This window comes from Martes martes (genome assembly GCF_963455335.1).
Source record: "Martes martes genome assembly, chromosome: 12".
Lineage (NCBI taxonomy): Eukaryota > Metazoa > Chordata > Mammalia > Carnivora > Mustelidae > Martes > Martes martes.
The window spans coordinates 85216959-85230168 of NC_137900.1; the positions used below are offsets into that span (position 1 = coordinate 85216959).

General features: G+C 41.1%; 1 protein-coding gene across 1 annotated transcript in view; it reads right to left on the bottom strand.

Moving 5' to 3' along the window:
- The window catches only part of DENND1A (DENN domain containing 1A), a 494905-nt gene that overhangs the window by 241404 nt on the left and 240291 nt on the right, over positions 1 to 13210 (bottom strand). The gene's annotated exons all lie outside the window — the stretch shown is intronic.

A 13210-nucleotide genomic window follows, 5' to 3' on the forward strand; every position in this document is an offset into this window, starting at 1 on the left:
TCATCTCCATTTTATACATGAAGAAACGCAGGCCCAGGAAGGGTAGGTAGGCTCCAAAGGTCACCCAGCTAGAGAGGGCAGAGCCCAGTTTCAAAACCAGGTCTCCTGAACCCACGGCCTTTGCTCTAACCACCACACCAACCTGCCTGCTAACAAACTTGAAAAACAGAATGAGACAAACAAGCAAGAATGAGACAAACAAACAGTGTGAATCAGTCAACGAGTGGGTCCCTTGCCCAGTGGACTGTGGAGTGCTGAGCTAATGATGTCAGGGTGGGGTTCGTTCTGAAGACCGTGACATGGCAGAGCTATTCTCGCAAACAAAAATACAAGGCCCTCAGCTGAGCATTTCAGTAAAATGCTTAACTGCTGATGAATTACATAAATTTTTCTTTTAGGAGAGGATGGAAGTAAAAAGAAAATAGAAATGAGGAGCTTAAAGAAGGCCAGAAAGCCCATTAGCACTTTTGACAGATCCAAAGATAACTCTGAAGCCACCAAAACGTGGCCTCAAGAGTCTGCCAAGAAGCTTCACGCTGGGTAGAAATATGTTACACAGCTTGCCGTCCAAATAAGGAGACACAGCGTCAGAGACAAATCCTGCACCTTATTTTGGTGGGAGAAAAAAAAAAAAATCACAAGGATACTTTTGTGGATGGGGAAGGAAACATTTCTGAAATCAAAACACCACTTGGTTGAGGCATAACCCCCAGGCCCAATCAGGTTCTGAGAGATTCAGGTGATTGTTCCAAAAACTCTATACAGGTATGTTAAAAATATGTAACATTTAGCCAAATTCTCTCTAAACTGTCATGTACTTTTTTTGGTATTTCTCATCCCATCTGTGCTGATTACCAAGATATTTGTGTCTAAACAGAAGCTGTCTTTCTTATCTGCTTCCTCCCCTGCCTCTTTCCTTCTGGGATGCCACCCGCCTAGGCGGGTGGGAGTGGGTGGGAGTGGCGACAGCCCTGGGAACTTCGCTCAGCCGTGGGAGCACCTGTGGGGCAGAGCAGGGCTTGGGAGCAGCTGTAGGGAGCATTTACAGTTTCCACCAAGCTTCATCTCTGAAGAAAACCCCTTGAAAAGAGGGGTCTTCTCCCTTGTACCTTAAGTATTCAGTGACTTAAGCTACAGCAACCCTCAATTTTTCAAAGCTGCCGTCACTTTTCATACCCTCAGGCCTTTACTTCTGTGGTTGCCTCCTCCTGGAATGCTCTTCTCTTCCCCGAGGACACTCACTCCTGGTGAAATGCCACCTCCTCCTGGAAGGCTTCCTTGATTCCACATCTGTCAAGCTTCTACACTTTGTGCTGGCATGGTGATTTGTCTCTAGCCTATAACTACTCATTTACAAGTATGTTTTTGTCACTAGATTGAGGTCCCTCTGGATACAATGACACAGCCCATCATCTAGCAGTCTGATAAAAGAAGGAACCAGTAAGTAAAGCGATGACTGAAGACCTCAGCTCCGTAGCTGGAGTTTGAGCAGTGTGGCCTAAGAGAAATGCACCAGCCTAAAAGACAACACGGTGTAGTAGGAAGAACACAGCATCTGACATCAGAAAACCCGGGTCTAGGGTGGATGAAGTGATCGGTTACTTAGTAATGGTGAAGGGCTCATGGAAAAAGAACTGACACTGGCAATTCACAGTGTCAGGTAAAACAGCTGGGGGTTTGGGGTAGGTAGGTTGCTGTTTAAAGTATTTGTGGCTACACTTATTAAAAATATAAGAAGGGCACCGGGGTGGCTCAGTCGGTTGGGCATCCAACTTTTGATTCTGGTTCAGAATCAAAATTACGATCTCAGACCTGCTTGGGAATTTCCCTCCCCCTCCCCACCTCTGCCTCTCCCTCCATCTTTCCCTCCCCACCTCTGGCCTCTGACCCTCCCCTCCCTACCCCCATGCATGCTCTCTCTCTAAAAAAATAAAAGTATGAAGAAATAGGTGGTTTGTTCATCAGATGATAGGGAGCGGGCTGCACACAGAAGCAGATATTCATTTCACAAGTCAGGTCATCATAGGTCTTACAGGTAAAACACGAGTGTAGGGAATAAGGGGCAGAGAGAGGGGCTCCACGGCACGCTGTCCTAGGCCAAGACTGAAGCCAGAACATGGTGTGAGTTTGTATTTCTAAGGGACACAAGGTATACCACTCTGCTAGCACTTTGCTTCAGTGGACTAAGTCTTCAACCTCCCATTTCTGTCACCTGTAATCAGCCCAATCAACAACCACTTATTTAACTCCTACTATGTGTTTAGTACCATCCTGGGAGCTGGGCCTGCAGAGATTAGGTAAAGATGATCCCCATCTTCCAGGAGTGTAGCCTGGGGGTGGGAATGGCATCAGTATGGTGTGCAAAGTCCCATGGTCCAGGCTACTGCCCAAGCAGGGCATGTTCAACTTCGCTGGACAAGATATGGGGGCAAAGCTGGGGAAGGCTTGACGGAGGAGAAGACAGCGGATGTGGGCCTTCTAGAAGGGCTTCAGTGGATGGGGGAGAAGTGTATTTCATGCAGAGACAGAAGCAGGAGGAGAGAGGAGCTCCAGCAGGTCAGCAGAGCGAAGAGGAGGATGCAGGGCAGGGGAGCTGGGTTCAGATTCGGTGGGAACTTAGACTTTCCCCACGGGTAAGGAGGAGCAGCCGCAGAATCATGATACAGTCACACATGTGTTTCAGAAAGATCTTCCTAGAGGTCCTATGGAGGATGCCCAGGAGAGGGCAAGCAGGGGGGCAGGGCAATCCGTTAACAGGCTACTGCCATATTCTGGGAAAGAATGATTACAAGAAATAAACTATGGGGATGAAAGCTTTGACTCTGGATGTGACAGATTTCTGGAATCACAGGACCTGATGATGAATCAGACTTGATTGTGGAGGGGGAGGAAGGATCGCAGACAACACCCAGGCTTCTAGGTTACTGAGCGCCACATTTATCCACCTGCCCAGTTTTGTTTTGTTTTGTTTTGTTTTGTTTTTAAATGGAGCCTACTCATTTAATGAGGGAATCAGTCCTCCTTCTCAGGACCCATGAATCCTGTAAGCATGGTGTTGCTGCTCCCCTAGTTCTGGGCCTGGTGTCCTGGGGTAACGCCACCATGGCTAAGTCTAAATCTCTACCCTCTTCACTCCCTGACAATAACTTCTCTGTGTGACTCACCTACTGGGAAGGAAAATCTTGCTCAGAGGGACTATTTCCAATGTCCGTGCTCAGAAGGGCTCAGTTTCCTCAGTGCCAGCACGTTTTTAGGCTTGAGGACATTCCGTTTCTAGTCCCAGAGCTCAAGCATTCTTTCAGTCACATACCGATTACATGCCCGTGAGCATTCTCCTATCTGTCTAGCTTTCACTGCGGGCTCTCTGCAGGGCTGGGTGGCAGGGATATGAAGCTGACCACTGCCCAGGCTGGAAAGGGCTCAAGTCCAAAGAAGGGCTCTAGTGAACGGGGTCAGGACAGCCTGGAAGCCAAGTTTGGGAAGAGGTTGTGCCACACGAGCTTCTTAGCCTCTCCAGGCTCCTATTCATCTCATCTCTACAAAGAAATGACGGTGAAGGTCCCGTCCAGATCTAACCCTCTGTGGCTCTAAATCCAGACAAAGAGGAGGGGAAGGCACCTGGCAAGCCTCATTTCCCCCAGGAGAAGCCCCATAATGGCTGCTCGCTTCTAGCTGTCCCTGCTGGCTCTTGTGCCAATCCAGGTGGCTGGGGACCTCGGGCTCACTGTGATCCACGCCCGGGGTGAGGAAGCAGGTGGGGGGTGGGGGGGATGGGCCAAGGATGGGAGGAGATATAGTGGGGCTTAGAGAAAAAGCGTCTTAGGTTCAGTACCTTAGGGAAATGAGATAATCCCCAAACCAAAGAACCGACTCTAAGCTGGGTACTCCTTGGAGCCTTCGAAACAGATGTTAGTCCGCCCCACGGTCTGTCATTTTATTAGTCTTTGTGACTTTCAGCTTCATACACAGTACAGATGATAAAGACTTACTGTACTGTGTCTGGAGGAGGCTTCTAAGGCGAGAGGCTTGGTTTTGCCAGTGGGTCTTATTTCCTGAAATAACTCCCGCTTAGATTATTTTATCATAATGTAAACCTTTAAAATCCTCAATTGATTTTTTTTTTTAAGAATTTAGGTTACTTTAGTTGTGTGGGATTCTTAAAAGGGAATTATAAATTTGCATTCTAAAATAATCTGTCTGAGAAAGAATTCCACAAACTCACTTAAGCAATCACATCAGAGAAGTATATTATAGGAAAGAAGGCAGGGTTTACCCGGAGGTCAACTTTTATCCCTCCGTGTGAATGGAAAAACCATTAGAATAAACAATTACCTGACAGCTCTTAAGAGCAACAATGGAATTCTCTACAATCTCAGTACTCGATAATAGGTCTTCTACCACCACCTCAACTTTGTTTATTTTTGAAAGTCACGATGAGTTCATAAATCTTTTCTATATCATGGTACATCTTTTGACAAAGTGGAGTCTGGGCAATGTTATATGTAACTGGCCATTCTAAATGCTTTCCTCGCGTCATTAACCACTTGGTATGACACTGACCAGATAATTAAGACAGGTTTGTTTAATATTCCAAATGAAGGTCTATATGATTATCCATTAATCAAAAGTAAACTTCAAAACCTGGCTGCTAAAAAAGAATCCCTTCTACAAACCGGTTTACAATGTAATTATTAGTATGTATCTGTTCCTGATCTGTGATTTCTTTTTTAAGGCAGGTCAACTATTTAAAATTTATAAAGATTTATGCTCATTTAACTATTGCCTGTATAAAATTCACTCCTACATGTGTTATCTTCATAGAGAAAACCCTGATGAACAACTACATAGTGACAGTTTTTCAGTGAAAAGGAAGAAAATATTTTTACGCAAAAATTGTAAAAATGAGAATTAACTTCAACAGCCATCTGAAAGTAGAAAGATTATCTACATTTGCTTTTCATTAACGTCTTGCAGACATACTGGCTGAAAAGCCAACTGAAAAGAACTGCTACTTTCCCTTTTCCTGGGGGTGGCTGCTTTGCTCATTCATTCATTCGTTCCCCTAATCATTCAGTCATTCCATAAATACATATTGACAATCTCCTATGTTCTGGGTATAGTGCTAATGACAGAGAAGCAGTGATGAAGAAATATTCGTCTCATCATGGAATAATCTCATTATGGGAGGAGAAATGACACTAAAGAAGTTCACAAAATTAAAGAACTTAAACTGACGATGGGCAATTTCTTGGAAGGGTGTGGGGAACCATGGAGCCGGAGGCTCAAGACCCAGCAGCATCTCAGCGCCGGGATCAGACTGACCTGAGTGTGACTCCCGGTTTTTGCATTTACTGGCTAGCTGACTGGGGCAAGTTATTTCAGGTCTCTGGGCTTCATTTCCTCTTCAGAGCAGGGAAAATAACCACATGCTAAGGCTTCTGTAAAAATTCCATGATATAGCAAATAGCGCCTGATACTAGCTCCTTTCTCACTTTCTTACATTAACCATTCTCCGAAGCTGTCCAGAACAACCTGATTCTCTGGTGACAGAATGAAGTTCCATGTGCCAAAGTCCTTTCACGGACTTTGTCCTGGGTGGCTCAGATGGTTAAGCCTCTGCCTTTGGCTCAGGTCATGATCCCAGGGTCCTGGGATCGAGTCCCGCATCGGGCTCTCTGCTCAGTGGGGAGCCTGCTTCTCCCTCTCCCTTTGCTGGCCCCCTGCTTGTGCGCTCTCTCTCTCTGTCAAATAAATAAATAAAATCTTTTAAAAATCCTTTAAAAAAATAAAAGAAGTCCTTTTACGGTCTTCTTTGCTTATCCTCTTAAGTTTAACATGTCTCTTAGAGGAGATAATCAATAAATGTTTACAGAACCTCCCACGTGACAGGCACCGGAATCCTGGGCTCCATTCTCTACACCATTTCCAAGCTTCAGAAATTCTGATGTCAATGGTACCTGCTAAGAGACTTGTGTGGTCAAATATACACCCCACAAAAGGACAAATACTGATGTTCACAACCAAGAATGTTAGCAAAAACCCAGAAAAGATAAGCTCCTCCCAGTAATGTGCCCTAGGCCTGAGCCACAACTCAGACCTCAAAAGAGGTTAAGTCTAGAACTGTAGGAAAGCCAAGAGAAGGGAAAGAAAAGGACCATCAAAAGCAGCATCTCTCTTGCACCAAGCACTGAACGTGGAACTTTACATTTAATTCTTCATTTGTTCCTCCCATTTTTCTGTATTACATAAGGACACTGAGACTCAGAGAATGTAAGTAGTCCAAGGTCCCCGAGTGGTAGAGCCCAGTGCCTGGCTGTCTCCAAAACTCATGTTCTTTCCACTACAGCAGACTCTATCATATTAACAACCCCATGGTTATTGCTTGTTTCAATTTGCAATGCAGCAATTTAGTCATTTTAAATTAATCCTTGAAAAATCACCAAGAGATTAAAATGCAAATTTCAACAGAGCTAGAGCTCAAGACTGATTCTATGTCAAAAATCACACAAATTGGTCCTACAAAAGTTCAGATTCTCCTTAGAGGAAAAGCTTTCCTGCTTCACTTCATATCTGAGATATTGAAAAATAATTTTTTGCCTCTTTGCTCATGAATATCAAAAGTCAACTGCAGGGAGGCAGGCGGGTATAATGAAAACAAAATGCTTTGGTTCCTCATCAACCTGAGTCACTACACCTCACTTAGGTGCAGACCTTGGGCTGGTAACCTCCGGTCTGTGAGCCCTGGGTCCCTATATAGAAAATGGGGCTCACGTCTACCTCTCACAGAGGAGCCGTAAGGATTTAAATGGAGCCATGTATGTTAGGAGTCTGACAGATTGTTTTTATTATTCCCGCTTAGAAACAAACAAGGCCAGCCTTTTACCGATTTGCAAAGGAGGATTTAGGGGACAATGGGTCATATACAGGGAATTGGTTCATTAGTGGCAAAACCAGCAAAGGGAATGCAAATTTTCTTTAATGGTGGGGGCAGCGCAGAGAGAAACTGGAGCTGGGGCTATGAAGGAAACAGTTCCCCCCGCCCCCGCCAAACTATTTCTAACCGCCGTTTTGGCAGTTCTGAAAATTAAGAAATTATCAGAACTTTCAGGTATCTCATTTTAAGTTCCTAAGAAATTCTCAGTCCTTCAAATTAAAAAAAAATTAAAATGATGAAACTAACCTAGGCAATAATTGTTACAACATTATTTATAATAGCAAAACATTAGAAACAATCTAAATGTCTATGAGTAGGTGAGGCATAGTTAAAACCTATAGGGATTTCTAGTAAAATAGGGTAGATTAAACACACATATTTGTCTTTTCTCTCTGATACCGTCCCTCCCCAACAAGCCCCTAAGGAAAGTCACAGTGAAAGAATTTTAAAAGACATAATTCCCAAAGAAACAGGAGAAAAGACATTATTGAAAGAGAGATGTCAAATTTTTAGAAGCCAGAAAGCAGAAGTTACTAAAGAAAGGATTCTCAACCTGGGTCATTCACCCTCAGGAGGACATGTGGCAATGTCTGGAGACATTCTGGGTTGTCACAGCTGGGAGGGGGTGTGCTGCCATCCTATAGTGAGTGGATCCCAGGAATGCTAGCATCCCACAACGTAAAAGACAGTTCCACACAACAAAGAATGATCTGCCCCAACATGTCAACTGTGCCAACTGAGGTGGAGAAACTAAAGGAGGACAACTTGGCAGCCCACAAAGGGAAGAACATGAAAGCTGGGACAGAGGGACAGGATCCACACTCGAACCCAACTCATACCACGCAACTCCAAAAGGTTCAGGAAGTGGAGACACCCAAAAGCTTTGAAGGCTGGAGGAAGGGGGCCCATAAAAACAAAACTCTTCTGTCCTAGCTCACTCTGCTAGTTAACTGGCCTTCTGATACTCCTCCAGCAGAAGAAGTGTTTACTTTCTAGAGGAACTGAACCAGAAAGGTGTGGGGACACCAGGTATAGCTAAGGACAGGAGACAAGGCATGAAGTAAGAAACGGGAGGGGAGGTTGAAAGACTACATGCTAAATGTTGATATCCCGTAACTCGCCACCCCCATTCAGCTTCCAGGATGATGGCATATGAAGCTTATGATCACTGGCAAAAACAAAACAAAAAACAAGATGAAAAAATAACTGACTAGTTCCAAAGACAAGATTCTGATACTGACATTTGAGAGCCCCCTACCTACACCCCCTCTAAGTAACCAGGCCTCTGAGCCATCATCTCCAATAAAGGCCCCAAGGTAACAAGCCCCATTCATGAACACAGAGCTTCCGCTTAGCTTTTCAGTGCCCTCTGTCTTAAATAGGGCAGGACAGGTGCTTGAGGAAAGCCTCTACTATTGTAAATACGGAGTGAAACAAAACAAGAGACAGGAAACACTGAGGAAGAAAACATGCAGAAAGAACAATTTTTAGGCCTATGAACGAGTCTCGAAGAGACAAGAAAAAATACTGCATTCATGAAACAAGATGCCATTAAACCATAATTTATTGAACAACACCAAAAAGCTCTTAGGTATATAAACAATGATAGCAGAAGAATTTCAAAAGGGTGAAAGGATTTGTTGAAGAAAGCAGAAAGAAGACTGAAAGAGAGAGATAGAAAATAGAGAAAATTACAGGATCAACATAGGATCCTACCATCAAGGCCCTAGAGAAAAGGGAAAAAATAAAGAATCTTTTCAAAGAAATAATGTGATACCATTTCCCAGCTATAAAGGACATGAGTTTCTAGATTGAATGAGCCACCAAGTGCCCAGCATAGCAGATGAAAAGGACAGTTTCAGATACCAAAGACATATTAAGGATTCTAAAAAATAAATCAGCAATCAGGATGGCTTATGAGTCAACAGAGCTAGGTCTTCAAAATTATGAAGGCAATTTCCAATCCTACCCAGAGGAGAACAGTCATTTTCAGTGATGCAAGGTCTGACCATGTTGCCTCCAACACAATACTTTTTCAGGAAACTACTGGAATGTTTCACCAGAATAAGGGAATAAACAAGAAGATGTGAAATCAAGGAACTCCTATTGGATAAAAAGTTGTACAAGAAAGAAAATGCAATCATAATTGATTGTCTCATTCTGCATGCTCACTGAATTATAAACATTATGGATTTAAAATTTTTTCTAAAGATAGAGGAAAAATGGGGGAAGGAAAACATGTGACTGAGAAGTTATCTTCTACAGGGAGAGAGGCTCAGAGACAGTAAAAGATCTAAACTCTCAACTTCCACAGGAAAATCAATAGGTGATATTTGAAAAAGAAACACTAAGAGCACCTGGGCGGCCCAGTAGTTAAGCATCTGCCTTCGGCTCAGGTCATGATCCCAGGGTCCTGGGATCAAATCCCTGCTCAGCGGGAAGCCTGCTTCTCCCTTTCCCTCTCCCCCTGCTTGTGTTCCCTCTCTCACTGCCTCCCTCTGTCAAATAAATAAATAAAATCTTAAAAAAAAAACAAAACAGAAAGAAATGTTAAGATATAACGATATGTGCATATTAGTTTAAAACATGGAAAGAAATACTCAACTGCTAAAATCTTGAAAGTAGCTGCCTCTGGGAGGTGGAAAGTAAGGAGAAGCTGAAATTTTCATCAACAATTATGTGGTACTATATGATTTTTTAAAAGCCATTAGTATGTATTACTTTCATAAGAATAGTAATACCACTAAATTAAAAATCATTAAAAAGGGATGAAGTAAATCAGTATGGACAGGTTTTAGGATACATTTTAAAAAGTGAGTTGCAAAACAATAGGAACAGTATCACATTTATGTCTAAGGAAATGTCTACAACATACACAGGTACTCACACATACAATACTGTAAATACATAGAGAAAGGTCTAGAAGGACATGCAAACTGGAGGGAGAATGGGACCGGGGTGGGGAAGGGATGACAGTATTTCAGTTTTTTCTATACATACTTCTTATTTAATGTTTTTTACAACAAAGATATTTTGTAATGAATTTTAATGACACCAGTAAACATCCATTATATGTTGTCATTTAAAAATCACTGATAGAAAGGTATGTATGTGCTTGGTATGATCTCCATTGTGTTTTTTAAGATGCAATTTCTAAATTTCTTTCTTTCTTTTTTTTTTTAATCAAAAGGACTCTTTTATCTCAAACAAAATATTACCAAGTTCCCAATTTAAGCGGACAGGGACGAACCGGCAATGAATAAAGCCAGAGCAGGGACCCCATGCTCTGGTCAGCCACCATCCATCTCCCCCAGGCCATCCAGGGTCCTACAGCAACCTCAAGGCTCTAGGCCACACAGTGTAGAAACCACTATTATCATAAAGAAAAACTTGGAATGTGACTTTCTCTGACATATGGAATTATAAGTGATTTTTCTTTTGCTGTTGTTTAATACATATACACACATGCCTCTTCTACAATTTGGAACACTTTACATAATAATCTGTTCCTTAACATGCCTATATAACCACCCAAACCTCATATACTTGTAGCAGCAAGGTGTAGAGATGGTTTAAAAATTTCATTAATCTTTTCAAGTTATGGTTCTATATTTATATTTCCTATTTCTTAGGCTGACTTCAATCACTTATATTTTTCTGGAAAATTTTATCTTATCTCTATCAAATTTATTGCATAATTTTAAGATTATTTTATTATTCTTTTCAAATATTTGGTTTTATAAAAGTCTTATTTTTCAGTTCTACTTTAACAATATTTTCTAAGTAAAATTATAATTAAATGCTTCTAGTTTTGGCTTTTTGGTTGCTATTAATTTTCCAGGTTTTTTCTAAGATTGTATTTATTTATTTAGAGACACAGCGCACACAAGGGGGAAGGAAGAGACAGAGGGAGAGGGAGAGGGGGAATCCCAAGCACACTCTGCACTGAGCTTGAAGCCTGATATGGGGCTCAATTCCATGACCCTGAGATCATGACCTGAGCTGAAATCGAATCAGATGCCTAACTGACTGAGTCACCCAGGCATCCCTCATTTTCTAGCTTCTTGAACTGAAAGTCAAGTTCATTATTTTCTCAGGTTCTTACTTATAATAAAAGCATTAGAAGCTATCAGTTTCTCCCTAAGTATGGTTTTGGCTCATCCCTTAGGTTTTTGTTGTTTAGTATTCTCGTTGTCATTAATATCTAAACAATACACAATTTCAATGTTTTATCCCCTTTGACCCAACCACTATTTCAAATAGATGGATATTTTAAAAATTTTTATCATTAATTTCTAGTCTTATTTCGTTGCCATGAAGAGACTGGTCTGTCAGACTCTGAGTTTTTCTATTTTAAAATTTTCAGTGTGATCTGATACATAGCCAATTTTTATGATTGTTCTATGGCATTTGAAAATAATCCTTCAACAAACAGTCTTTTGCTATTTGTCCATGGTATGCCCCTACTTCTACTCTCCCAGAGGATTTTTCTAATTCTTTTTGGGTTCCTCCATTAGCTACTATTTATTGACTGTTAAGTATCAGTAACCATCTCTTTTAAGTCGTGGAAATCCCTCAAATTTTCTGGTTCATGGCAGCTCCTTCTGGAATTACACGGACATCCTTCTCCTTAATTTTATAGTTCTTTTGTCATTTCCAAGGAATATTTTGGAGATGAAGGGCAAAATAATGGGCTCAAAGTATAGCATAGTGTATGAGAGCTCAGTCTCTAAAATCAGAAAGACCAATATCTGAATTCTAATTCTATTACATCTTTGCGGTAGGACCTTGAATATGTTACTTGAATTCTCGGGGCCTGTTTCCAGATATAAAATAATAATTACAATAGTAACCACCTAAGCTTGTTAAAAGAGGCAAATGAGAAAATGCAGGTACTCACTGAATTCATCATGTCACATAGTAGCATTAGCTATTGTGGCTGAAATGGGAATTATGCTCCAAAGTTTTTATTACTTGATGTAAACAAAAAGGAAGCAGTGTTTTCCACCAGAGCCTGATCATAAAGATTATGGATATAGCTTACAATCCCAACTAAAATAGTTACCTAGCAATAACTCTGTAGTCTAACTTCATTAATAACACATGATTACTTGACACTCATAATTTGTCTGACTATAGACAAGTTGTAAAAGAATTTCCTTTCTGTGAGTCTGTAATGGTTACAAAGAAATATACCACTTACTCCAGTACTTTAAAAAATCAGGTATATACCCAAAAGAATTAAAAGCAGGGACTTGAACAGATGTTTGTACACCAGTTTTCATATCAACATTATTCACAACAGCCAAAGTGTAGAAACAAATCATGTGTCCATCAGTGGATAAATAAAATGGAGTATACTGTATGCATACAACAGAATATTACTTCATCTTAAAAAGGAAATTCTGACATGTGCTATAACATGGGATGAACAAAGGCATGATGCTAGTTTAAATAGCAAGACACAAAAGGACAAATATTGTATGGCTGTACTTATAGTAGGTACCTAATCAAATTCATAGAGAGAGACTCGGAAAGAATAGCAGTTGTCAGGGGATGGGAGGACGGGGCATACAGGGAGTTGTTTTTTTAACAGGTCCAGAGTTTCTGTTGGGAAAGATGACAAAGTCCTGCAGATGAATGCTGATGATGACTGCACAACAACGTGAATATATTTACACCAATGAAATGTGCATTTAAAGACGGATAAAATGGTAAATTCAATGTTATATATATTTTGCCACCATTTTAAAAAAGTAAACAAGGGCCTCCATGGTGCTGAATCTATATTTAATTCTGCATAGCACTAGTTATAATCTGAGTAAAACATCTTGAAGATATGTCTTAAGGCCAGATATGCAATTCAGCTTGTTCAGAGGCCAAACCTTACACTCTGCTCCCTCAGATTCATGTTCCTTACTCTTAAATCTTTGTGGGGGGGGCCGGCACAGTCCTCACACTTATACCCCCAAACACTTTCTTTTATGCTCTTCAAAGTGGATATAGAAATGTAGTGTAATTCCTTGAGTAAATCTATCCTAATAAATCTTTATAGGGAAGTTCTTTACATAGAAACATTTTATTTACAACAGCAAAAACGAAAAACCACCTAAATGCACAACAGTGAAGGGAGAGCTAAGTAAACTACATAGCAAATGGAATTATTACACAGCCAACACACAGGATTCTATGAATGAGATGGAAAAATGCATGTGTGATCAGTGATTTTAACTATGTAAAAAATACGTTTTAAAAAGACTAACATGAGACATCAAC